This window comes from Cupressus sempervirens, chromosome 9, assembly GCF_028749045.1.
Source record: "Cupressus sempervirens isolate cs-2001-9-10 chromosome 9, ASM2874904v1, whole genome shotgun sequence".
NCBI classification, from domain to species: domain Eukaryota; kingdom Viridiplantae; phylum Streptophyta; class Pinopsida; order Cupressales; family Cupressaceae; genus Cupressus; species Cupressus sempervirens.
This window is the reverse complement of record NC_143126.1, coordinates 124,428,814-124,448,118: the sequence shown is the minus strand read 5'-3', so window position 1 is coordinate 124,448,118 and position 19,305 is coordinate 124,428,814. Positions and strand designations below refer to the sequence as shown.

The 19,305-nt window shown below is 40.3% G+C and overlaps 1 protein-coding gene across 5 annotated transcripts in view; it reads right to left on the bottom strand.

Moving 5' to 3' along the window:
* The window catches only part of LOC149537842 (uncharacterized), a 310,563-nt gene that overhangs the window by 123,893 nt on the left and 167,365 nt on the right, over positions 1-19,305 (bottom strand). The gene's annotated exons all lie outside the window — the stretch shown is intronic.

The window sequence follows — 19,305 nt, the reverse complement described above, 5'->3', positions numbered from 1 at the left end:
TCAACATGCCAAAGTAGTATTAGATTGTTTGACTAATGGGACTTGCCTTTCATAAAGGAATATGATAATAATTTATTATTGTTTTAGTGCTACCTTATTGATATTTTATAATTAATAATGATACTGTATGTAATAATTATTGTTATTGCAGATTTTTTGAACTGTCATATTTATCAAAAAATCCACAATAACAATGATTATTGTTTCCAGTTATCTTTAATAATTATAAAATATCCATAAGGAAGCAGAATGTAAAGAGTCTGCAAATTGTATGTGATCAGACTTTGATAATAGCTTCTATAATGTTTGCTGAAGATGATCTTCCTTCTAATAGAACTTGGAGAAGAGATGTCAATATCAATTGTTATTCTGAAATGTTTTTGTCTCAGCAAGTATTCCAGTTTAGGCAGAATTGCTTAAAGGAGCAGACTTGATCTATTTGTGTGTCCTTTAACTACATTTCCATCCTATATAAATATGCAACCAAAGGGCATGTCTCTCTAAGAGACATGTCCCTATCTAGGTCGGCCCTAATTAGTTTTTCCAGAATCGGCGCTCAAGGGACAATCTCATTAGTTAGTGCTTATCCTAACTAATAAAAGACAAGTTAGACTTATCTAATTAACCCAAGGGAGATGCCGATACGTTACTAAGACAAGGCAATCATATATATGGCCTATCACAAGAAACGCATACAATTCTTACTCTGATCCGTATGATCTGTACTACCAGATCAGCATGATTGAGAAGTTACAGAATTAACACTCCCTCTTAGCTTAATAATCATACTAAAAGATAACATATCTAGCATCATCACTTAAGATGAATAAGCCTAGATTGATACTCTATATCTATCTGAATCTTCAGAGTATGTGGTGTCATGAACACATGATACTATGTCATATTACTAAACCTATGATATAACATATCACTGATACTAGTGATAACAATATTGCAAAGAATACAATATACAAGATAAAATCCGGAGAATAATTAAATTCTTCATATCCAAGTTGTGACTCATAGGTACTAGCATTCCTATATCACAACATGATCTGAGTTAAGTTCTACCAGAACACATGATAAACTCTGGAGAATAACAAAATTCTTCCTTTATCCAAATTGTGACTCATAGGCATAACAATGTCTACATCACAATGTGATCTTGAACTCATCTAGATCTAATAGTAGATCTCTACTATTTAGCACATTATCTAAGAAATCGCCATTTCTCATAATGTCTTTTATAACAGTGTTCACTATCTCAAAGATCATCACCACTTGAATAAATGAATACAAATGGTGGAGCCCATAACAGTTAATAGCCTAACAATAAAATTATTTTATTAATAATTTAAAGAATACAAATGAATTACAATTCAACCATGCCAAGTCTTTTCTTGAAGTGATCTATCTTCACTCAAGAGAGAGGTTTGGTAAGAATATATGTTGTCTAATCTGCAGTGCAAATGTATTCTAATTTTATAGTATTCCTATCTACCATATCTCTTACATAATGGTAAGAAATTTCAATATGCTTGGACCTGTCATGGAAAACTGGATTCACAAAAAGCTTGATTGAACTCTAATTATCACAATGAATAATCGTAGGATTCATGGCTTGACCAAATAATCTCACAAGTAACTTTCTAAGCCAAACTGCTTCCTGAGATGCCATTGCTGCTGCAATGTATTTTTGGCTTCTATGAAACTTTGTGCTATTGAATACTGTTTTCTGCATATCCATGATATCATTGTTGAACCTAAACTGAAACAGCATCCTGAAGTGCTTTTCCTGTCAGTAACACTTCCAGCCCAATCTGAGTTTGTGTATCCATGTAGGTCCAATTCAACCCTCTCATACTTGAGTCCAAGGTTAAGAGTGCCTTGTAAATATCTCATGGTGTGTTTGACTACAACTAGGTGATTCTCCTTTGGCTCACACATAAACTGACTTAATGCATTAACAGCATAGCAGATATCAAGTTTTGTATTTACCAAGTACATAAGGGACCCAATCATTTGTCTGTAGAGAGTAGACTCTATGGAAGGAGATTTTGCTACTACTCCTTAAGTTTATGTAGATCAGTCTCCATGGGAGAAGACACAGGCCTGCAGTTCCACATTCCAAATCTCTTCAAGATGTCTAATGTATACTTTCCTTAATTAAGTATGATGTTGTCAAAATTCTGCCATATGTCGTCTGTAAATATTGTGTAGCCGACAGGGTGTTGTCGTCGGTAAAGATTTTGTAGCCAACGGACCACTTCAGGAAGGTTCAACGGGTAGTATTTATACCCCGTCTGGGTTGTAAATCATCTTATCTTATCATCAATTATGTAATCTCTTGGCATATGCGAATAAAGGAGTACTGTTGTTACTGTTGTTGTTCATTGTCTGTATGCATTAATCCATTTAATCTATGCGGTAAACATTTGGCACCATTGCCTTATGAACCCGGAGGGAGGGAGGAATAAAGATTAATGCCAAATCAGCTTTAAAAAGATCGAAATAAGGTAAAGGGAAAAAATGGCATACGCACTACGCAAGAAAATTTAATTTTGGCACAACAACCCAACTACAGAAGGAGGTTCTAGAAGATTGCCGACGGACACAAAAGTGTGGAAGAATTGTTGCAGGAGACTCAATAGCGGGTGGAGTTGGCGGAAGAAGCAAAGGAGGAGTTTTTGAATTTGTATTCGCCGAGGGAAGAGAGTCCAGATGGAAGAGAATCAACTCGCAGGCTTGAAGTGCCGAAGGAGCAAGAGCGTGGAGTGAACTCTTCGTTCGGGATACACTTCCAGAAGGGACAACTTCAGAAGATCCTTCTTCACCAAAGTTCATAGTTATTGAGACCGCCAGTGTGGGAGAGCAAACCGCCGGTGTGGTAGAACAAACCGTCGGTGTGGGAGTGCAGCCGCCGGTGTTGGAGAACAAATCGCCGATGTGGGAGTGCAGACCACCAGTGTGGGAGAACAAACCACTGGTGTGGGAGAACAGACCACCAGTGTGGGAGTGTAGACCGCCAGTGTAGGAGTGAACAGTGCTAGTGTTGCAAGACTGAATAGTGCCCATGCACAAAATCCAATAGTGATGGTGGGACCAAAGGAAAAGCTGCCGAAGTTTGATGGCGATGGTACGGCTGATCCAATCCAACACTATAAAACATGCAAAACGATCTGGAGGGCAAATGGCATAACTGATACAAATGATTGGGTTCGGTAGTTTCCGGCCATCCTACGAGGTGTTGCAATTGACTAGTTCGCCCATGCAGATCCCCAAAACTTAACCACTTTGGACAACCTTAAGAAGGAGTTTACAATCAAATTTCAACTATTGCGTGACGACAACGAAATTGTTGCAGAGATATACAATACAAAATAGGGAAAGAATGAAATAGTCCAAGTCTATGCCAGAAAGCTGAAGAACTTGATCAATAAAATGGAGAATAAGCCGGCTGATGGGCTATAGAAAAGATAGTTCATTGAAGGCCTTCACCCAAAGCTACAAAAGAAGATGAAGATCGTGCCGCCATCGTTATACACTGAAGCATATAATCGGGCAATGAACCTGGAAAGTGAGCAGAAGACGAAAAAGAAGAAGAGTAGCTCATCAGATTCAGATAAAGACACATCTTCAACAGAAGATAGCAGCGATGATGAAAGCAGCAACAAGAAGGTCCGAGCCCTCTAGAAGAACATGATTTGTATGATGAAGGAATTTAAGAACATACAGAAAGAAACAAAGGGCAGCGAGCTATGGTGTACGAAGTGTAAGACAGAAGGTCACACCAAAGTGTCTTCTCCAAAGAACCAGTTCTGCGACATCTGCCAGATCATGGGACATTCCATAAAAGAATGTCCCTTCAATATGAAAACCAGAGGACCTCAACAAGTGCTCCTAACACAGGCAGCTTCCATGTCAAGAGGGAACGGAAACACAAACATTGATGGTGCCACTTCGGGTGGGTACAAAAATAATAGCAGAGGGCAAAACAACAACAACAACAGCAGCAGCAGCAACACCACTAATGGTAGGAGGAGTTGAACTTAGTATGATGCAAACGGCTGACCGATAGTTCAATGCTGCGCATGCAATTTGTGGGGCCACTTCACCCGAGACTGTACAACGGTGAATACACCAAAATTACTATGCAGATGGTGTGGACCCAGCGATCATGAAGATGTCAAGTGCCCGAAGTTTGGAGTGAATATGATCACCGTCGAGACAGAGGAAGAGGAGGTGATGGCCATCACACGGAAACAAGCAAAACCATACCCCGACCTGGTAGAAGAAAAAAAGAGGCTGGAGGAAGTACGGAAGGAAATTGAGAAAGTGACACAGGTGGAAACATCTCAGTTGAAGGACACCATCGGCACCTAAGCAAGGAACTGCGCGGAACAGAACATCCTAAGGCAGATACTGCAAATTGAGGTACCCGTCAAAATAAGTGATTTGTTGCTCACAATGCCTCAGCTCCAATCGGCACTCAAAAATATCGCGCCAACTGCTAAGTTACCAAGAGAACCAGGAAGAGGGAAGGACATTGCCGCCAGTGGAGAAGACCCAATGTTGCTAGCCCTCACATCCGGACGGCATCCAGCAATCGTTGAGATGGGGATTCTAGGAAATATGCTGATGGATACAATTGTCGACAGATGGTCCAACGTGAATGTCTTACCCGAGGATACCTGGAAGAGGTTGGGACAGCCGACATTGTGGCCACCCACATTCCAATTGTTGACAGCGGACCAACACGGCATTAAACCTCTTGGCACCTGATGGCACAACCAGTGACAATTGGCACACAATCATTCCTGCTTGACTTTGTCATGATCCCGCTGAAAAGAAAAGGATACGACACCATTCTGGGCCGCGGATGGCTTATTCAAGCCAGAGTTAAACACAACTGGAAGAAAAACACTTTATCACTTGAAAGCAAAGGGAAGAAATTTGTCATTGATTTGCACACTCAGATGGTGGGACAAGAAGCTCTGTCATCAAATCCTAAAGAGGAAGATGAAGGGAGGCAATGTATGGAACTAGATCAAGAAGGGGTCCTACAGTTGGAAGGATCAACAGATGACGATTTCGACTCAGTGAATGGCCTTTACCATTGGCAGCTAGAAGACTACGAACTCTTTCCGAGTTGTAATATGTTAAGAGTCGACGAAGGTGATAAAAAAGAGGGAAATGAATGTCCGAAGCAATACAGAGAAGCGGAAGAAGGAAAGGTAGTTATGGCTGAAGCTGAAGGGAAGAACATACAGTACGAACCCAGAAAAAAGAAAGATCCCATCGTCCGGTACATGGTGAACGGACCACACAGAAAGAAAAGAATACACCGCACCATAAAATTAGTTGAAGTGTGCCGGCAGGAAGGAAATAATCTAGATGAGCGACGACCGCAAGCACAATGGGCCACGGAGGTAACACAGAACAGACGCAAAGCGCAGCGTGATAAGCACTTGAAACTAAACAGGTTTCCGCCAGGGCAGTTGGTGTTGAAGTATGACGTACGAAATGAAATCAAACCAAGAAAGTTTAAGGAGAGATGGGTAGGGCCATACCAGAGCCGAGAGGTAGGTGACAATGGGGCAATCAAATTGTGGACTTTGGATAGACAAGACATGTCTCAGGCAGTCAACGGGTCAAAGCTGAAGAGGTACCATGCCAGGAAGACTCCCACGTCGCCGTAGAATGACAAAGACTGAACGACTCCCTTGTCGTCACAGAATGCAGTTGGAATGACTTCCTTGCCATTGTTGAATGGCAAAGTGTGAAGGGAAAATTAAGGAGTTGTATTTTTTTAGTTACAAAAATAAGGAAAAAAAAAAACAAAGAAAGCGAGTGACGGCCCGCGGGTTTTCTTTATTTCCCCGCGGGGTCACTCCCACAGATGGGTGTTCTTCTCCCACGGTTGTGTTTTCTTCCCCCACAGATGCCTTGATTCTCCGTGGGTGTTTTCCTGCCTTCCACAGATGTTTTTTTCCCGGGCCTTCAACTTCTCTTCCGCAGACTACCTCTCTTTCCGCGGACCTTTTCATTTCCCCGTGGACGTCTATTGTCTCCCACAGATGTTTTCGTCGTGGATGCTTTCGTCTTTCGCAGACTACTGGTGTGCATTTCTCTTCCGCAGGAAGCCTTCCGTGGGTGTGTTGTGATTTCTCCGTGTGTTGATCCGTGTTTTGATGGACATGGTCCCCGTAGGCGTTATGTTCTCCCATGGTTAGTCTTGGTCTTTAGCGAATGGTCCTGTTCCCCGCGGCGTTAACTCTTTTCCCCGCGGCATTACTTTTTTTCCCGCAAGTTCACTCTTTCTTCCTTCCGCAGGTGATGTGACACATTGTCTTTTCTTTCCAGAGGGTTGGTTTCATGTTCTTGGTGGATTCTCTTTGTTCTGCGGACTGTAGCAAAGGATGGAGCACAAAAAAAAAAACAAAAAAAAAAGACAGATTGAAGCAATTTAGAATGAGTAACGCAGGTGCCAAAAGGAAAGGAAAACATTAGTGGTTGCCAAAAAGAGTGTGGGATTAGAAGACAATAACAGAAATAGTGTGTTCCATGCAGTTTTGTGTGGGTTTCGAAGTGCTAATTTGGTCTTGGCGGTGAGGGGCGCTGCCCCTTGATCCCACGGGGGCGATGCCCCCAGACCCCCAATCATTGCGGTGCCCCCTAAACCCCCAGTCATTGCGGTTAATCAGTCATGGGAAGTGTGACTAGATGATGAGACTTGAAGTTGCTGCAGACATACTATGCCAGAGGTGGAAAGATCAACGGAGCAAGTCTTTCAAGAGGGGTGATGCGCTGTGAGGCACTTGGAGTAGATGTTGGGCGTGAAGCTGTCTTGGTGGATGAATGGAGAGCTCGGGAGGAGCTGATCATCCAGTTGAAGGCAATACGGCAACACTTGGCTCAGTGTACCCAGGAGTCGGAAGCAGAGAAAGCGGCACGGGTGGCTATCAAGGTCAGCTTGAGGAGACAGTATGGTGTTAGCAAAGGCTACAAATGCAACATGACTAGTTTGGTTCAGGCATGGGACGAATGTGAAAGTGATGTAACAAAAACAAATCTATCTTGTTGTAGTTAGTCAGTTAATGTATTTCGTTAATTTGTCTCAAATATTTTGTAATTGTTGTCTGGAGACGACTTTTTCTTTTGGAGGGGATGATGTCATCTGTAAATATTGTGTAGCCGACAGGGTGTTGTCGTCAGTAAAGATTTTGTAGCCGACGGATAGATTAGGATTGTTTTATAGCCAGCTGACCCCTTCAGGAAGGTTTGGCAGGTAGTATTTCTACCCTGTCTAGGTGCATTGTAAATCATCTTATCTTATCATCAGTTATGTAATCTCTTGACATATGCGAATAAAGGAGTATTGTTGTTACTGTTATTGTTCATTGTTTGTATGCATTAATCCATTTAATCTATGTGGTAAACACCATACTTCTAGTCCTAAGAAGTAATGAAGGAGTCCTAAATCTTTCATCTAAAACTCTCTGATTAGATCTTTCTTACATTGATCTATGAGATGATCATCACCTGTTATTAGTAAATCATCAACATGCAATATCAAAATCACCATATCATCTTTATCCTTTTTATAATATAGATTTGGATCAGATTCATTATTGGAGAATCCTAAGCCAATGAGATACTTGTCAATTCTTTCATACCAAGCCCTTGGAGACTGTTTAAGCCCATAGAGAGCTTTCTTGAGCCTGCAAACAAAAGTTTTAGGGTTATGAGTTTCAAATCTTTCAGGTTCCTCCAAATATACCTCTTCTGTAATCTTTCCATTCAGAAATGTTGTTTTTACATCTGTCTGATGTACTTTCCATCCCTTCGACGCTACACTAGCTTAGATTGCTCTTACGGAGGTGTATCTAGCAATAGGAGAAAAGGTTTCTTCATAATCAATCCCCTCTTTCTGAGAGAATCCCCTGGCTATGAATCTGACTTTATCTTTTCCAATGCTACAGTCAGCAGCAAGCTTGATTTTAAATATCCACTTGGAAGAAACAACAAATTTTCCTTCAAGTCTTGGAACAATTTCCCAAACATCAATCTTCATAATGGATTGGTACTCTTCCGTCATGGTATCCTTCCAAGTTGTATGTTTAATAGCATCTGAAACATTGGTTGGTTCTGATTTAGACAAATCACTCATGTTTGTTGCATAACTAGAAAATCTTTTGGGTCTTTTGCTTTCTCTGGAGGTTCTAGATGGTGCAACAAAGTCTTGTGTTTCCTCTATTGTCTTAATGGCCCAAAGTGGTCTCTTCCTAGAATTTTGAGTTTCTTCAAGATTGAGATTTTGAATTTCATCTTCATTTCTTCAATGTTCTCCCTCTGAGACTCAGATTCAATATTTTCTTCAAAACTAAGTGAGGGTGAGGGATCTCCAGAACTTACGACTCTTTTGAATGCTAAATCTTCTTCAAAAATTACATCCCTACTAAGTTCAATATTCTTCTAACCAGGTATGAAAATCCTATATGCTTTAGATGTTTCACTATACCTTACAAACATACCTTTCCTCCCAGAGAGTTCTAAGTTCTCTTTTCTTTTGGAACATGTATATATACTAGGCACCCAAAAATCCTAAGATGACTTATATTAGGTTTAACCTTAGTAAAGACTTCTTCAGGAGTTTCATCTCTAAGGTAGCAGTGAGGACTTCTGTTTTGAATATAGACAGCAGTACAAGAGGCTTCTGACCAAAGATAATATTCTAAATTTTGATCAAATATCATAGCTCTTGCAGCTTCTATAATTGTCCTATTCTTCTTTTCTGCTACCCCGTTTTGTTGTGGGTTATAGGGAATGGTATACTCCCTCTTAATTTCTATTTCTTTACAAAACTCTTTAAACAAATTTGAGGTATATTCCCTTCCATTATTAGTCCAAAGAGTTTTAATTTTATGCCCTAATAAGTTTTCAGTTAAGGTTTTAAATTCTTTAAACAGAAGCTACAAGACTTGTCTAAAAGTAGGCAATCCTAGTGTATCTAGAAGTAGGGAGACAAAGAGACCACTTGGTTCTCCGAGCTAGATAGACCAACATAAAGGAGGTGTTGAGCTGATCCATAGTTTGTCTCAAAGGGAACTGAAGTTGCAAGGTGTGGTCCCAAAGCCTTGTGGCCTCCTTGAGATAAACGAAAGACACTGTTGATCAGTGTATCTAAAAATGGAAGAGAGAAACTGACACTCTCTGAATAGGCAATAAAACATGCCTCTAACCTCATAGTAGATGGGCCAATGGAAACATTAAGTGTCTCTATCTCAGCCTCTCCCATGTCACAAAGTCGAAAAATCCGGTCCTCTATCAATCTAGTTGTTTGTCTGTTGTCAGTACAAAGTTTTATAGCCGATGGGTAGAATTGGTATCTGAAAGGATGTGTGACGGTTGAGTCACCCTTTAAGGAAAGTATATGTACATCGTCTAAATGGATTATTGTAATCATTGTAATTGGATTTGCATATTTTGTATATGAATAAAGTCTCTGTTTTGTGTTACATTCTAATCTATTAATGCAATAGTATCCATTTACCCTGTATGGTAAACATTTGGCAATGTTGTCATTGTCGTTTACCGCACTTAGAGAATGCATGGAAAGATGCAAACGAGTGAGACTAGCACTAAACCTGAAGAAGTGTAGATTCATGGTACCGCAAGGGAAGCTATTGGAACACATCGTATGCAAAGAAGGATTAAAGACAGATCCTGACAAGGTCCAGGTAATCTTAGAAATGCCACCTTCGATGGACGTGACGTAGGTAAAATTATTCCTGCGACACATAGGATACTACCAAACGTTCATTAAGAGCTTTGCAAAAATATCCTACCCGCCTGACAAACTAACTTGCAAGGGAGAACCCTACAAATGGGATACAGAGCAAAATGAAGCCTTTGAAGGACCGAAAACACACTTAACCACAACACTTATCTTGGGTTATCTAAACTGGGATAAGGAGTTCCATGTCCATGTTGACGCATCGAACTATGCAATTGGAGCAAGATTGGCATAGATAGATGATCACAAATTGGATCATCTAGTGTACTTTGCGAGTAGACTACTATCTAAAGTAGAGAAGAATTATAGTACAATAAAGTGGGAATTATAGTACAATAAAGTGGGAGGCTCTCGAAATGATGTACATCGTATAGAAGTTTAGACATTATCTACTAGTGACTCCATTCATATTTTATGTAAATCATCAAGCACAATTATATCTCGTCAACAAACCGATCATCCAAAGACAAATAAGTAGATGGCTATTATTGTTACAAGAGTTTACATTCAAAATTGTGATATGGCCTTGGAAAATCCATGTTAGTACGAACCATTTATCAACGATCAAATTAAGAGAACCACCAAAGGGAGTAAATGACGATTTTCTTGACGCTCAACTATTCTAGATTGTGATACTACCATCCTGTTATGCAAGTATCGTGGAATATCTATCGATGAGACAATTTCCTAGGGAAATGTCGTCGACCGAGAGGAGGAAACTAGTGCTGATAAATCTGACATTTCAATTGATCGCGGGTTGTATAAGATGGGGCCTGACCAAATCCTACAATGATGCGTTCTAGGAGGAAGAAATCCCGAAGGTGTTGAAGGAAGCACGTGAAGGACCTGCAGGAGGACGTATGGGGTCGGATACAATTGTACGAAAGATACTTCTAGCAAAGTTATGGTGGCCAACCTTGCACAATGACGCCAACAAGTGGGTCATTGCGTGTGATACATGTTAGAGGGTTGGGAAACCACTGAAGAGGGATTTCATGCCTATGAACCCTTCACACACACAGGAATTATTTTAACGCTGGGGGTTGGACTTTGTCGAACCCCTCAAGGTAAGCAAAACTCGGGGATGTAGGTACATTGTGGTAACAACGAAGTACCTTACCAAGTGGGTAGAGGCTCAGGCCCTACTAGACAACTCGGCAGTAAGCGCAATGAGATTCATTTACAAGTAGATCATCACACGATACAAAATCCAGCTACAATTGACAAGCAACCGTGGAGGACATTTTGTCAATCACATCATCTGACTACTAATCATAGAGTTCAAAATATACCATTCTCTATCGAGCTCGTACTATCCAAGAGCAAATGGACAAGCGGAAGCCACGAACAAAATCTCGATCGTAGTAATCTACAAGTCCTGCGCAGTTGAAGGTAAGGATTGCGAGGAAACACTACCATCGGTGTTATGGACGTACAATACTTCATACAATGTAACCACAGGTCACACTATGTTTTAATTGATGTATGGATAGGAGGTTGTGGAACCGACAGAATTCATGGTACCAAGTTTAAGAATCACGATTGAAAACAAACTAGGAGATATGGAAAGTCTAAGGGAAAGATTGTATAATTTAAATAAACTTGACGAACAATGACTCCAGGCACAATGGGCCACCGAAGTTGCACAGTGCATATGTAAGGCATGCCACAACAAACACTTAAAACTCAAGAAATTTCATTCAACCAAGCCAACTAGTATTGAAATACAATAAGCGCAACAAGATCAAACCAAGCAAATTTAAGGTGAAATGAGTAGGGCCATATAAAATTTGTGAAGTTGGCCATAATGGAGCAATAAAACTATTGATGCTCGACGGAAAGTAAGTGCCCGATGCAGTGAATGGATCGAAGCTGAAAGTCTATCATGAAATAAATAACGAGCCTCCATAGACGAACAACTTAGAAGCAATATGAAAATATAGTAATGGTAAATAGTAGATGATAATAATATTTTTCTATATGTAATAATAATAGGAGAAGATGCATACCAAAAAACAAAGTAAAAAAGAGCAAAGGTGGCCCACATTAAAGTTCCAGATTAAAGCAAGCAAATGGTGGAGGAAAGTCTAGACCGTACAACCAACTAATAGTAAAGGGAAATAACATATAGGTACCATACGGCCTGCAAATCTATCATATATGTACAATCTGAAGGAAAAAGTTCATAAGCAAAACACATTGTATGGCTAGAACATTAAAAGAAAGTACAGAGTTGAAAACCGTACGGACACAAGAAGACATAGACACGCAAAGAGAGAGCGCATAACATTGAGTGGAACAATATGGTCAAGCTTATGCAATGAAGCGCATATCATACGGTTGGATTGGTGTAGAAAAGGTTGTACGGCCATAAGCATGAAGGCACAGAGGAGAGTTTAGACCATACAGCAAAACAGGACCTGGAGACATCCACTATACGAACAAAGCAGGAGATCTCCCAAGACACTGTACAGCAAAGGACATGAAGGGGGCACCATATGGCAAGCAGGACATAAAGGCAGCGTGAGAATATTGTACAGTCTAGACAGCCCGAACAATAGCCATCGTACAATGGTACAGACATAGGAAAGGATTACCATATACTAGCCTATAAACTCACCACACGTCTATAGACCAAGTGCCTTGAGCGAATTGGAGTGACCGTATGGCCACACGATAAAGAGATATTGAAGGATAAAAGGGTTGCTAGAGGTAAACATTCATACTGACAGCCAGCAAACATATACAACCGTACAGCCTGTAGCAGAAACACTTGTGCAGGAGTGTGAACAAAACATACAAGAATCATTTAGAACATACTGTACGGTACGATATAGGTAGGAGTGCATACCATACCGTAAGTTATTACCCGCATATTGTAAAAGATAAACCGCAGACAAAAAGAGAGCACCATTACCGTACATTGTAGGGCCATTTAAGACAATACAGCACCGAGCAGAAGACGCAAGGGAGAGTTATTGTACGACATTACAACGGGTCCTAGTTAGAAGATCACAGCAAGAAGACAGGGTGAAGTTGTATGGCCCAAAGGAACCAAGACACAAAGTCTATTGTGCGAACTTATAAAATGCAGATATCAAAGTAAAGAAGGCAATATTGTGTCTTGTTATTCAAGCACGCAATTGGGTAGTTCATGAGCCATACGAACTCAGCAAATAGGAAGAACTATACGGAGGAGACCAAGCAACTGACCTAACCATTTCTGTACTCTTCACACAAAAAGACGAAGGAAGTGACAGTTATGCAGTCAGCCGGAAAGAAGGCTTGGAAAAAGAAGCTAGAGGAACATTCAGCTACGAGTACGACCATGAATAGAAATGTGAAGACCTTACCGTTAGGAGTGTGTGTTGCAGGAGGCACAAGCATAGGAACAAGTAAAAAAGAAAGGCAAACAAATAGCACAACCAATTGCAACTGATCATCTCATAGCACAGAATGTCTCGTTTGAGGTCTTGAATGGAGCGGAATGCAAGAAATGGTGGAAGACCCCTGATAACCATCTTGCGAAGAATAGCATTCAAAAGGCACAGATGGAATAGGCAATATAGATGATTGTATTATGCATTCGAGATTACGAAGGTTTCCTACACACAATAATAGACATACGATAGGTTCTCTCGAACCAATTCGTTCACCTATCTTGGGTGCGACCTTGTAATTTCATTCAAAGCACCAGATTTCACACTGGTATTCAGAATACCTGGACATACAAAGGGTGGAAGGAAAATCAACAAGCTAAAAAAATTGAGACGAGAGGTGAAGGCACAACTTGTATGCAGGGATTTAACGCAAATAGACAGAAGCCCTCATGGACACATCGAATGGTAAAGGACCGAAATAATCCAATATTCAAGAAGGGCATGGCAATGTTTGATGGAATTAGTAAAAAGTCGACTCACAAGATCGAACCGTACATCCAACATTTCATTTCCGCAGGTCGCAATGATGAACGAGATCATGCAGGGGAGAGTGTACAATTAGGCTACACTGTTGGCAGAAAGAATGTATGAATTCATGATATTTCAGCATAAGACGTTCTACATGCCACATTACGCAGTCGAATTGTTCTTAGAGGCGACAACGCGGATGATTCCCCAAGACAGGTTGAAGGCCAAGCCTAGGCCACTCATGCTAGGCAAGCCCCCTATTATGCAGTGGAGACATCTAGACACAACTGGCAACAAGACCACGGTCAAGCAAAAGTGACCGAGGCAGGATGGAGAAGATACTAATAGTGGCTAATAGAGAGGAGAAAGAAGATGACGAGGAGGCGGAAGTGATCACAACACCACTACTATTTCTATGACTCGTGCTTTTAGCAACAATACATTTAGTTTCGATGGGTACAACGCATAGCCCAGGGTTTGGTCAGTTTAGGCAGCCAATGATGATGACCTCGGTTATCATTGCAGTCCAGCCAGCTACAGAGACACTGACCATTCCGAAGCCTATAGCCAAAGCAGGGACAGAGTCACATCCGTCACCGACGATAGCCATACCGGAGGCAACGATGCAGTTACCTAAAGGGGTTGTCGAAGAGGCTTTGTCACTCGAACCAAAGATAGGGGCTGAGATACTTATACCCGATGATGAAATAGACACTCAAGGAGTGATGGAGATAGAAGCGGGCGAGGGTTTGAGGATGGCCGGTGTTCACTTGGATGTAGTGGGCTCAAATGCGGTGGTTAGAATGGATGTAGTGTTGTTAGTAACGCCAGTAGCTGAGGAGACAAGCAGGGCAAGTAAATCTCAGAAGTCGAGCACATACTTCAGTATGAGGTTTAACTGCACACCAACACTACAAGTGTTAGGCATTCTCACACTTGCACAGGAAGTAGGCCCAAAAGGAAATCCTGTAGGCACACAGACACGAGTGAAGGAGAGTCTCCCGACGCAGATGGATGAGATACCATACCTCTCCATGGATAACATTGTCGAGCGGATGGTAGAAGCAATGAAGACGGCTATGGGTACTCAGCAGCCTACAATAGGGACGGAAACAGGAATGAGAGAGGATGTTGAGACATTACTGGCTAACATAGTGACTCAGGCTTGTCAAGTTCAGTCTCTGTGCAAAAGCAAGCCATGGATTCAGTGATACAAGAGCTGGAGCACATTATATCCTTCATGAGAGTAGGGTGCTCGACTGCTTTTTCAGTCTGCTTTCTGGAGCACGAATGGCCTAGAGTAGAGACTTCGAAGATGCGCTAGGATTGGGCAACCACCAAAGAGCCAGTTGTGGAGGGCCGCATAGAGACTGACTCATGAGATAGTCCAGATTCATCGTGATGCTTATTATGCACTTCAGAGGAGCCACGCAAACCAAGTAGCAGCGAACAGGGCTCAAGAGGAGTCACCTACAAGATTAGCAGTGGTGAGGGTTGATCTAACTGTAGAGAAGGCAGCTCGGGAGTCAAAGAGAGCAACCTGGGAGTCCGAAAGGACAGCATTTTTGGCTCAATAGGATGAGGCGAGGCAAGAGAAGAGTCAGCTACAACAGGAGGTAGCGGAGGAGGAGACAGAGCTTGGAGAGATTGCCAAGATAATGCAAACGGCCTTGGAGATTCAGATGGAGGCCGAAGCAGATTTGGAGACTCGAACCAAACAAGTGCGTGAGCTACGAGCAAAACTAAACGAGCTTAGAGCACGGACATCTACCACACCAAGGACACGTCCTTTTTAGTTGTGAACTTTGATGTGATTAGTGGATTAGTTGTTTGAGTCATTTTTTTTTTAGAGTTGTGATGTATAAGTTGTCTCTATTTTTTTTGTCGTCTGGAGACGACTTTACTTTTTGGGGGATCATCATGTCGATAAAAGTATTATAGCCGACAGGTAGAATTGGTATCCGAAAGGAAACGTGACAATTGAGTCACCCCTTCAGGAAAGTATATGTATATCGTCTGAATGGACTATTGTAATCATTGTAATTGGAATGGCATATTGCATATATGAATAAAGTCTTTGTTTTGTGTTTCATTCTAATCTATTAATGCGATAGTATTTGTTTACCTTGTACAGTAAACACTATCTAGAAACAACGCCGATGAGAGCCTAACCTAAAAGACCTAGGAGATGCGAAGTGCATGTTCCAATGTCATGCAAGGTATGGACGTACAATGACCCCATTCGATATATCAATAAAGTTCTCTGCATAGAAGGACATCTCAAATGGAGAGCCCTATAGATGTCAATCTTGAGGTGCCTATTAAACTCTTGTCAAGAAGGGAAGAGATGAGCACGAGCATCCAAAGAGTACTAAAAAAGAGGAAGGCAGATAATGTCAATTCGCATCGAACTTATGAGAGAAGAGGCCTAGGCATACAAACAATTGGCTAGACCAATGGAGTCAACACTTGCAATCACCTTCAAGGGGCGATGCGTCGGGTAAGAATATATGTGATGCCCCTCAATTGAATCCATGAAGCACCGAACACAATGGAGTAACCAAACGAGGTCGAAAATGGCCTCAAGTCTAAAATGATGGACCCCAAACTCAACCAAATTGATACTGAGAGGATTGAACTGGTGGTACTTGATGATGTGCCTAAGCAAAAGGGTGTGGACCCTCTCTATTGAAGCCCAGTCTGACTCCAAAAGAGAGGACTCCCAAACATCAAAATTGTAAAGAAGAATTGGCCTAATCAAGGTGTCCAAGAGAGCCATCTTGGACGCGATGTCATAAGCCCCTTGTTGATGCGGGGCTGCATGGAAAATTTCATGCTGAAACGGGGAGCAAAGAACTTGACCCCTAGGTACATGTAAGAAGAAGAAATCTCAAAATCCGCGCCTTGAAAAAAAAAAAGAGGAAATGAGAGGTCTTCAAGCAATTGAAGATCATCACCCGGGTCTTGCCCAGGTTCATCACCAACTATTGCAAATCACAAAAAGACATCAAGACATCCAGAAGCCATACATTGAGTATAAAAAGGAAGGGGAATAAGTTATTTTGCTGGTGTATTCCCCAGTTTAGAAAAAGGAAGAGGAATCAAAGAATTGGAATTCGAAAACTCAATGAAGTTCCCTTTGATAGACAATGTGATCATTTTCTATTATGCTGCAGCATAGCAGATCTAGCATATTGATTTAAATTAACATTCTACATAATGTTAAAGGTTACACTACGCCAAGTGGAAGATTAATATACTTCTGACTGCTGTAGACTATATTATAAAAAGGGAGAGGAAGTTCTTTGGCTGATGTTCCCTTTTGTTTGTGACTTGAAGCACAATGTAATCATTTGCTATTAAGCAGCAGCATAGCAGCTTTAACATATTGATTCAAGTCAACATGCTTTGTTGGCTTGCCTGGGTTGTCCACTACTCGAAGTAAATATCTTATGGTTCCCCTACAAAAAGGTCATATTAAGCAAGTAAGCTGCTTGCCTAATTCATCTCTATAGATGTTGAGAGGAGGTTATTTTTCCCTCTATTGATCCAGTATATCTTCCAGGATGCTCAATCTTTCTGTTGATCCTCTTGTGGTCACATAATTGATAGGCTAAAGAGATTGTGTAGAATACAATTCTTCTACTAAGGGAGGTGTGAAACAATAGAAAATATAAATTTCCGATCCTTGAAAATTTTGATAAACTGATAATCATAAAACTAGAAATGAAGAGAATGTGAAAACCCATACAAGGCATAAACACGAGAAATATGTGGAAACCCCAGAATTGGTGGAAACCCACACTGAGAAATGATGTTATACTTCAGAGCACCAACTTCAACAGAAGCACAAACTTTTCAAACTGAGCACCAACTCAGCATCCTTGAGGCACTAAACATGAATGCCATAAATACAAAATGCAACTGATTTACAAATCATAAAAATCACTCTTCAAAACATCTGAAATTTGTTACTTGAAGTTTTGCTTCTGGATTTGATTGTGTGTGTTTTTTTAGTATCGTAAGAGAAAACACACACAACCGAATCCAGAAACAAAATTTCATGACAAATGGATTGTGAAAATCTGATAATGCTAAAATCAGTACTATCAATCCTCAGTTGCGTTCATACAATCTCAACAAAATACTTCTAGCATATCACTGCTATTTCTCGAAACTTTGCATCATTGATCTTATTCAACTCACTCAAATTCTTTTCAAATAATCGTGCATATTCACACAATCTCAATTATAAGTATTGCTGCAGCCTGCACATAATTAAAACACCACTCACCACTTGATTTCTCTCAATTGCACAGATACTTTATTCCAAGAAAGAAAACTCTCAACACATTCTCAACAAATTATATCTCTCTGCTAAATCAGTCTTCTTGCCAACGATACAAACTCACACACTGATTGATTATCACACACACCATATTTATGCACAAGCTTCAAACCATCAATCAGGTATAGACGGTATAGAAATAAGTTATGACTTCTCAAAACTGTTCTCCCAGTTATAACTAATCTCAGATATAACCACCAACTGATCTCTTACAAATGTAATATCAGTCTTCTTGCCAACAATACAAACTCACACACTGATTGATTATCACACACACCACATTTATACACAACCTTCAAACCATCAATCAGGTATAGACAGTATAGAAATAAGTTATGACTTCTCAAAACTGTTCTACCAGTTATAACTAATCTCAGATATAACCACCAACTGATCTCTTACAAATGTAATTCATTCTAGATATTTTATGAGAATATTCTGTTGTAACAACCAATGGCAGTTGGCAAAAACAGTTGTAACCAAAACATGACAGTTGGCAAAATCAGTTGTAACTGAATGTGATGTCCCTTTTGTGACATCAGAAATTAATTAAATAATTCAAATCTGAAATATCGAAAAATAATAAATTTAATAGCAACATTATTTATTTATTTAAGAGCAGCAGTACCATATTAAAATGACTTTAACGGTAAGATCAGTAAAAGTTTAATAAAGTAATTTTATTTTTATGTTATTTTTTCTAGGTAATGGGCCAAAACCTAGATTATTTATTACATTATTATTATTATTTGTTGAGATTGATTATTATTGTGTCTTAAGTTTAATTAGACTTGAACCCCAGTCCTCCCAAATGTGAGGCATACAATTTATCATTGTGTTGTAGGTTCTTGTCTAATAAAGTAATTTTATTATTATTATTTCCTTACATTCAAATTAAATTTAAAGAGAAAAATAAAGAGAGAGAGAGAGAGAGAGAGAGAGAGAGAGAGAGAGAGAAAAGTCACTAGGGTGTGTTTTTAAGACAATGAGGAGCTCATTCAGATTAGGCTTGGTTTCCTTACTTTTTTCGTAGAATTTGGAAGCTGCAGACTTTCAGTTCTAGCAGATCTCTGAGGACAGAAACCTTCAGGAGATTGATAGAATGGGTTGGATGAAAACCCAGCTTTTCCAAATGAGTGCATTCGCGATGGAGTTCACAGCTGGGCAAAATTGTGAAGTCTCCATTGCAGACAAATTAGTAAGATGTTGAGTTCTTTTCAGAAACGATAATATTTGACTTCAGTTTTCCTATT